We start from the raw sequence: 10,262 nt of genomic DNA, 5'->3' as shown, positions 1-10,262 counted from the left end.
CCGAATGACGTACATTATTGCATATTTGTAATATGAATTAACCGAGTAGTTAAGATTCACACACAATAGCTTAGCATGGAAAGATTTATTTTTATTTCAAAATATATAAAATATACATATAATTTCTTCAAAGGGAATGAGTTAATTCTTCATAACTAGTTGATACAATATACGGGTTATTGATTCGTAATGATGTCCATAGTGATTTTTGAGCTGACGGAGTTTGTGATGTTATAGGTGTTGTTGATTCTGATGTTGACTGTACTGATGATGCTGGTGACGCTGACGGTACTGTTGATGCTGTTGGTAAAACAAGTTTAGCTTGTTAATCACACACCATTTTTGTCAGGGTTTCTACTCTTCCTTCTATCATTTTGGTTCGCTTAACTGATTTATGGTTAGGGCTAGATTAGATAATCTCTAAGACTTTAGAGATTACATAATCTGCGCGGAATGTTTCTCCAATGAAGTTATGAATTAATACTTCGTCGGTTATTGTTGTTGGTATTCCTTGGTATCTACAGGGCGTATGACATTGGTGCTCGTGGGACAGAGTGTAAAGTTGAGGTTTACAACGTGGTTGTGGTTGGGGTGGTAATGGTACTATTGGCGTTGATGATGGTGTTACTAGTTATGCTGCTGATGCTGCTGCTGGTGTTTGTAATCTCTGCACCATATTCTCCAAAGCCACTACCCGAGCGCGAAGCTCGTTGACTTCTTGTATTACACCGGGGTGATTGTCGGTTCTGACGAGCGGATAAATAAAATCTAAAATTTGATGTAATATATAATCGTGACGAGATACTCTGGAAATGAGCGAGAAAATGGTGTTTCGGACAGGTTCGCCGGTAAGTGCTTCAGGTTCTTCGTCAAGAGGGCAATGTGGTGGATGGAAGGGATCACCTTCTTCTTGTCTCCAATGATTGAGGAGGCTACGAACCCATCCCCAATTCATCCAGAATAGGTGATGACTGATTGGTTGATCTATTCCGGTCATACTGCTTTCGGAGCTGGAATGAGACTCCATATCGGAATAGCTGTCGTAATCTGAGGAATTCGAACTGGTTGAGGGATCCATCTCGTATGATCAAGGGAATGAATTTTTGATATGAAATAGATTATAGGAGTTAGATTTGATATCTTTCTATACATAATTTACATATGTATATATAATACCAAAATCCCATAAATTACGGAGAATCTTTGAAAAATGTCAGTCAAAGTTCACAGTATCATATATGCTAAGATAAGATTTCGTCTATACACTATTATGCAATAAATGCAAGAAAACGCGTTTAGACTAAAGAGTAATAATCAGGTAATTTCTTAAGGATGGTAAGTAGATGATTTTCGACACAAAATGATAAGCAAAACTTTTGACATGCAGACACGGTCGAAGTCCAGACTCACTAATGCATCCTAACGACTTATCAGTTAGACACACTAATGCAGACCTGGTTCGCTAAGACCACCGCTCTGATACCACATGAGACGACCCGACCCAATCCATAGGGACGAATACAATAACATATGATTACATCGCGAGGTACTTGACCTCTAAATGATACATTTTACAAACATTGCATTCATTTTTAAAAGACAATCTTTCATTACATCGAAAGTTGACATGTATGCATACCATTTTATAATATCCAAACTATGAATGACCTAATCTGTCATTTACTTAATAATAATCTTTAATGAACTTCAACAACTCGAATGCAACGTCTTTTGAAATATGTCATGAATGACTCCAAGTAATATCTTTAAAATGAGCTAATGCACAGCGGAAGATCTCTTTCAAACCTGAGAATAAACATGCTTTCAAGTGTCAACCAAAAGGTTGGTGAGTTCATCAGTTTATCATAATCATTTATTTCCATCATTTTAATAGACCACAAGAATTTCATTTCCAGTTCTCATAAATATACGTCCCATGCATAGAGACAAAAATAATCATTCATATGGTGAACACCTGGTAACCGACATTAACAATATGCATATAAAAATATCCCCTATCATTCCGGGATCCTCCTTCGGACATGATATAAATTTCGAAGTACTAAAGCATCCGGTACTTTGGATGGGGCTTGTTGGGCCCAATAGATCTATCTTTAGGATTCGCGTCAATTAGGGTGTCTGTTCCCTAATTCTTAGATTACCAGACTTAATAAAAAGGGGCATATTCGATTTCGATAATTCAACCATATAATGTAGTTTCGATTACTTGTGTCTATTTCGTAAAACATTTATAAAAATTGCGCATGTATTCTCAGCCCAAAAATATAAAGGGTAAAAAGGCAAATGAAACTCACCATACTGTATTTTGTAGTAAAAATACATATAACATCATTGAACAAGTGTAGGGTTGGCCTCGGATTCACGAACCTATATTAATTATATATATTTATATGACGGTCAATATTTGTCTAACAATTTAGGTCAAGTCATAGTGTACCACAATCCTAATGCTCGAGTCTGACTCAACAGTATAGTAACATGTTATATTACCCATGCTCAGTTAAAATTCTAGTAAAAGGTGACGTGTGAAACAACGTAACACAAATGGTTTCATAATCATAAAATAGTATTTTAGTATTTAGAGAAAGTCAACACGAAAAAAAATTAACTGAAAAGTTAACGGGAAAAGTCAAAGTTCAAGGTCAAAAGTCAAAGGTTAAAATAAAAACGAGGTCGCATGCAAAAATACAATATCTTATACAACAAAATGATTTTTCGGTCAAACATTACTAAACGGCCACTTCAGCGATTTTTAGAAAAATTATCGGAACTCCGATTGATAAACGGTCACAGCCTTTAATTTCTCGTTACCACAAAGATATAACATGATTTTTGGCAAAAGTAAACACACATCAGGCCGACCATGACAACTGATACAAAACTGACATTTTTAATAAAAAAGTTTCAACTCTTTTTAGAATTTTAAAATGTGACCAAACAGTCAACTTTGTCGATTTTTAGAAAAATCGTCGAGACTCGAATTGACAAAAGGCCAGAGTCGTTTGTTAGACCTTACAACAAAGAATTCAGTGGTATTTTTGTTTTAATCTGAAACAACGCAGATCAGCGAGAATTTCAGTTTCCGTATCGACGTTTCATCAAAATTTACAAAACTTCTTTTATCCATAACTTGACAACCGTTCAACGAAACGAGACGTGCTTTATATGAAAATTCATCTACTCGACGAGTAGAATCCAAATAACCACTTTTTATTACTCAGAAAATTAGTTCACTAATTATCATTAGCAATCTTAATTACGAAATTAATTGTTTAATTCATAACTTTCTAACCGTTCATCGAATCCATTCGATATCTAAATGAAAAGTTATTAATTTTTCGCTAGCTTTCCAACGACATGCATATCTTATATCTTATCTCATCCCTAGTATAACAACCTTTAAGATTCAACATAACCTATCTAATGGTAATATCAAATATACAAGCATGCATAATCCTATTTTCTCGAGCACTAGTCAGGGATACACTATTAGTATGTAAAAATTAAATTAGGAGTACTCACGTATCAATATTGAGATTCAATATTGTAGGAAAGGTACGTAGACGCAACGGAGATGATAACTACCAAATTGACCTCACGGGCATACCCATGAACCATACCCATCACCTCCATAGCCATAACCCATAATTTCCTTAGCCCTATCCCACTCATAAAACCCATGTTGCAATAGCTCGCGCGTACCCCTTGTCGTAGTATTTTATGTATAATACTAGTATTATCACTCCTAACAATACTAATACTAATAATAATAAAATTAATAATCTTAATAATAAAATTTATATATAAATAAAATAAATAAGTAAATATTACGGAGTAATATACATAGACAGAGAGATTGAGAAATGGATAGCTTTATAATGTGGCCTCACCAACCCAGCTCATATTCGCATGTCATGGTATCCAGCTCATATGCACTATAAAATCTCGTTGCCGACACTTTCCTTTACATATGGTACGTAGTAATAGATTTATTTATATATTAATTAATATATAATATATTTAATCTTTAGAATTAATTAAATATTATATTATATTTACGTGCGTAGTAAAAATATAACTTTTACAAAAATGACACGGTCGTGGTCTCACGACTCATGTACCACTTTCAGTTTTTCGGGCGCACTTTCGTATGTTTAGAAAACTAGCCTTTTACGTTACGTGACATGTACCTTTTACAAAAATTAGACTTATATAACAATAAATTACCTTTATAAAAATATAACTTATAAAGTTGAGCGTTGTGGTCATTTCCTTCAATAAATCAAAGTCTCGTTGTTTGTCAAAATATTTTATTTTAAATTAAACATTTTGTGACACGTACCATTATTAACAACTAGACTTAAATTAATTAAAAACTAACCCACTCAAAGTGTAACTTAATCTTTTGAGTGTTTTGGTCATTTACTTTTATAATTCATAATCTTTTTATTTATCAAAGCCTATTTATTAATATTAGTTTAATATCAAAACGTTTTATGACTAATTTAAATTAAAATTTATAATCTTATACATATTTTTAAAATATTCATCTAATAACATACTAGTTAACCTTTCAAACTAATTATATAATTTAAGATCCTTTACAAAATCGAAAAATCCTATAACGTTTATGCTTTAAAACTTAATTTGATTTCATTCTTTTATGCGTAAATGTTTAGTTTAATTTCTTTAACTTTCTAAATAATATATCTTAATATAACATATCAAATGGGTTTATCTAGTCAACGAATCTTATCCCAATTATTCCTTCTATATGATAAATCGAGTATTATGAAATTCGATTCTCCACTAACTTTTGTCTAACTCCCAATAAGTGATACTTTGTTCTTACTTGTAAATCAATTTACCATTTATTCCGAATACCGTTAAAAAGTAAGGGTTTTCTAATTCAAAGAACAGAGACTCGAAATCATAATTCAATGTATCTGATAATTCAATCATTTGATATTATCTCTTAATCTCGTCGATAAACTTACATCGAACAAATACGTTCATATAAAGTATTATTCATTCAATACCTTGATAGCATTTCCAAGTTCATAAAATAGATCTCATAGCTTATTTTCATATTAACTAATCCGTTCAATGTTTTACTAATATATCTCAATTTAATAATCACACATGTATATATACATGTATATTTATTTACACATAATTGTTCGTGAATCGTTTGGCATGGTCAAAGGGTAATTGATTATATGAATATAGTTTTCAAAACTTTCGAGACTCAACATTACATATTTTTGCTCATCGTGTCGGGAACATATAAAGATTAAAGTTTAAATTTGATCGGAAATTTCCGGGTCATCACATTTTACAAGTTTTAACGTTCGTGAATTACCGGTCAACTTGGGTGGTCAATTGTCTATATGAAACATATTTCAATTAATCAAGTCTTAACAAGTTTGATTGCTTAACATGTTGGAAACATTTAATCATGTAAATATCAATCTCAATTAATATATATAAACATGGAAAAGTTCGGGTCACTACAGTACCTACCCGTTAAATAAATTTCGTCCCGAAATTTTAAGCTGTTGAAGGTGTTGACGAATCTTCTGAAAATAGATGCGGGTATCTCGTCTCGTGTTCCTTTAACTGTCGAGAGGCATAAGCAATGACTTTACCTCTTTGCATTAGAACACACCCGCCGCCAACTCAAGATCATGAGTCGGATATCTCGTCTCGTGTTCCTTTAACTGTCGAGAGGCATAAGCAATGACTTTACCTCTTTGCATTAGAACACACCCGAGTCCATTTAACGAAGCATTACAATAAACCATCATGTCTTCCACTCCTTCCGGCAACACTAACACCGGAGCTTGACATAACTTCTCCTTTAACAATTGAAAGGGAACCTCTTGCTCGTTCTCCCAAACAAACCTCGCGTTCTTCCTCGTCAATTTCGTCAATGAAGAAACGACCTTAGAAAAGTCTTGGATAAACCGACGATAATAACCGGCCAATCCGAGAAAACTTCGGATTTCCGTAGGCGTAGTCGGTCGTCCCCAACTCTTCACCGTCTCGATCTTCCTCGGATCTACTTGAATACCGTTTTCATTCACAATATGACCAAGGAATTGAACTTCCCTTAGCCAAAATTCACATTTGGAGAACTTAGCATACAACTTCTCCTTTCGTAATGTCTTCAATACTTCACGCAAATGACGTTCATGTTCATTCATACTCTTTGAATAAACAAGTATGTCGCCAATGAACACAATTACCGACTTGTCCAACATAGGTTGGCACACTCGGTTCATAAGATCCATGAATGCCGCCGGTGCATTCGTAAGACCAAAAGGCATAACTACAAACACGAAATGCTCATAACGCGTTCGAAAAGCCGTTTTCTCAATATCTTCCTCACGGACCAACATTTGGTGATAGCCGGACCGTAGGTCGATCTTAGAGAAATACGTCGCACCTTGGAGTTGATCAAACAAATCATCAATCCTAGGCAATGGATAACGATTCTTGATCGTCACCTTATTCAACTCCCGGTAATCGATGCACATTCGCATGCTACCATCCTTCTTCTTCACAAATAAAACCGGAGCACCCCATGGCGAAGCACTCGGTCGAATAAAACCCTTTTCAAGCAACTCTTGGGTTTGATTTAACAACTCTTGCATTTCTGTTGGTGCTAAATGATAAGGAGTTTTAGCAATGGGAGTAGCTCCCGGAACCAACTCAATACGAAATTCAACTTGTCTTTCCGCCGGAACACCCGGTAACTCATCCGGAAAAACGTCTTCGAATTCACTAACCACCAGAATTTCACGAATAGGTGGTGGCTCGTCACGAGCATCTACAACATGGGCAAGAAAATCCATGTCACCACTAACAAGAAAACTACGTGCCCGTGCAAAAGAACATATCGGCACAAGTCTTCTTCGTCTATCGCCATGAATAATCAACTCTCCCCCATTTGGGGTCTTCACACGTATAAACTTTTCATGGCATGCAATATCGGCTCTATTTCGATCGAGCCAATCCATACCAACAACGATATCAAAATCGCCCAAAGTCATAGGGATGAGATCAATTTTAAAGTTTTCGGTACCAAAAACGACATCACAATTCCTACACACATCAACCACTAGCACCGTCTTGCCGTCCGCTATTTCGACTTCTACCGGACGACTTAACTTAGCTAACGGTCTATCAAGTTTAGGTACAAATTTTGGAGACACAAACGACAAATTTGCACCGCTATCAAAAAGAATCCTTGCCGGATTAGAATTAACCAAGAAGGTACCTGAGACAACTTCGTTGGATTGCTTGGCTTCGTCATTAGTCATCAAATAGTTTTGACCCCTAGCCGTACCCGCCGCCTTCTCTAGCCTTTTAGCATTATCGTTATTCAAATCGGGACACTCTGACTTTCGGTGTCCTTCTTTGTTGCAATTAAAACAAGTGAGCTTGTTTGTTGAATTTGGCTTCGGACAATCTCGAGCCATATGTCCACGTACCCCACAATTGTAGCAAGTAGGGACAAAGTTCCCAAAACCACCGGTAGCACCCTTCTTCACACTATTGACACTTTCGGAACCCTTTTTGTTCTTGTTCTTTTTATTTGAAAAATTCGAATAACTCGAACCTTCAAACTTTCTTTTTGAAAAAGTGAAATCTCTTTTTCTTGGAACCTCCGGCTCAAAACCCCGAGCCAACTCGTATAGCTCTTCAAAAGTCTTAGCCATTCCCCGACTAATCTTACCCTTGAACTCGTCGTTCAAAGTACGGTATAAATCTTTCATTAGCTTGTGATCGTCACCAACATATTCCGGGCAAAAGCGAGTCTTTGCCAAAAAGGTAGACTTGAGAGTAACCAAGTCCATTGAACCTTGTTGCAAATGATGCAACTCGTCCTGGATTCTATCAAGGTCGGAAAAAGTTCGGTATTCTTGGAAGAATTCCTTCTTAAACTCCTCCCATGTCAAGCTCATGCATTGCTCTTCACCGTATAAATTAATTTTATCGTCCCACCATAACTTGCCTTCTTCACGTAACATGCTAGACCCATATCTCGTCTTCTTCTCGGGAGGAAACTCCGCGGTACAGAACGCTCCCTCGATATCGGAAATCCAACAAGTGATTTTCAATGGATCCCTCATACCATTAAACATCGGAGGTTGAGTATCCTTGAAATTCTTGTAGTGGAAGTCCCGCCTTCCTTCACCTCCTTCACCGCGAGGATAAATGTTTCTAGCATCAAGGGCCTCTTCGATAGTGGCCTTCATTCGTTCATTTATCAAATCGGTCACTTGCCCATCGACCGAATCTTGGAAGACCATTCGGACGTCCGTAAGAAAATCCGCTTTTAACTTTTTAAAGACGGCCTCAACCTTAGCAGAAAATTCGGCGTCCTCGCTCGTACTTCCGTTATCATGATCGGGACCGTTTCTCGTGTTCATTCTATAAAACGGAATAGGTTAAACCATGTAATGAAAAGACATAACACGTAAGTATATACATGTACACCACAATACCCCATCTTGCTCAACAATCGTCGTACATTACTCGTTTGACACGATTTGCACCCGTAACAACGGTAGTTAATCGTTGCTAAGCGAGCACGTCGCATTAACTTGCTAGTACAACGTCCGTCTTGCTTGATGATTGCTAAACACAATACCAAACAATTAGCACAAGGTTAGTTCACATAAACCAAGGCACTAACAATTCCCGATTAGACCCAAAGTCCTACAAGTCCCGCATAAAGTGCTCACACAATAAAGCCCAAGTCTAGGCACCTATCTCAAGTCGCCTAAATCCCTTAGACCATGCTCTGATACCACTTGAAACAACCCAACCCGTATTCCATACGATAATTTTTTTTTTATAATACACATTTATGCGCCAATTAAATATGTAAACCATTCCATAAGTTCCATTTAAACGTACATCAATTTAAATGTTTACAAAAGGCACGAAAGCCATTAATTAAGTTAAATACAAGTTTGACCCACTACAAGGATAGTTTATAATCCAAACGACATCGAGCATGGTTTGGGGCTAAACTACCCAAAACGTTAGGCCAACTTCAAAAGCTAACACCAAAAGCACCCCCGACAACATAAGCGGGAGACCACTAGTCCAAACGTATGCCCTTACCCTTGTCCAAGCCGGAACCTATAAAATGGTAAACAACGAGAGGGTAAGCAAGGCTTAGTGAGTGCAACAGTTATACATACATATATATAACCTACTTACTTGCAAACACTCACCAAATCCGCATACATACTAGTTACATAATTAGCATACCCTTCACATGTATAATGCTAAGTACCACGATAACAAGACTAGTATAACAATAGCATATAACACAACAATACAATATGCTAAACATAAATATAACGATGATGTTCACAACATCCATAGTACTCAAGATCTCAAGGCTAGCCCAACGAATGGTATCGTCAACATCGAACTTAAATCCCATTCGCCTACATTAATGTGGTATCGTCAACACCGAACTTTAAACCCACATATGAGGTATCTTCAACATCGAACTTTAAACCCTCATCAACTCACTACAATAGTCGTATGGCATCGTCAACATCGAACTTTAATTCCATATGTGAGGTATCGTCAACAACGAACTTTAAACCCTCATCACAACACAATATACTCTAGTGTATGGTATCGTCAACAACGAACTTTAAACCCACACCCCACAAGTAAATAAATTATATACATACACATATAATTATTCCACTCACCTTGTCACAAGGATGATGATTTAGCACTTCCGAGCTTCAACGCAATGTACCTAATTCATTAAGTGCACATTCAATTTCACAACTAGTGGGATTTACCACAATACTCCCACTTGAGCATTTAATGACCCAATTTGCATTAAATGACTCGACTACACACAACCTCCCATAAATGGCCAAGACTCGACTTTAATCACTAAGACTAGTGAATTAAAGTCTATTAACTTCAATTAACACAAAACTTAAGGTAATCCATACCCATTTCAACTAATTAGGTCAACTAGTACATTTTGACCCATTTTATAACACTTAAACTCACAATCAAGTCAAACTTGCCCATTAACACCTCTTTCATAATTCTTAAAGTGCATTAGTGGCTAACAACACCAATTGACACTTACAACCTCAAATCACAAGGCCAAAACCCTATATTGTGGCTATTAGGGTTTCATTACAATACATAACCCAAACTCGCCCATTTTACCACCAAATGGGTCT

Source organism: Rutidosis leptorrhynchoides, chromosome 3 (genome assembly GCF_046630445.1).
Source record: "Rutidosis leptorrhynchoides isolate AG116_Rl617_1_P2 chromosome 3, CSIRO_AGI_Rlap_v1, whole genome shotgun sequence".
Taxonomy (NCBI): Eukaryota; Viridiplantae; Streptophyta; class Magnoliopsida; order Asterales; family Asteraceae; genus Rutidosis; species Rutidosis leptorrhynchoides.
Note: the sequence above shows the minus strand (reverse complement) of the source record.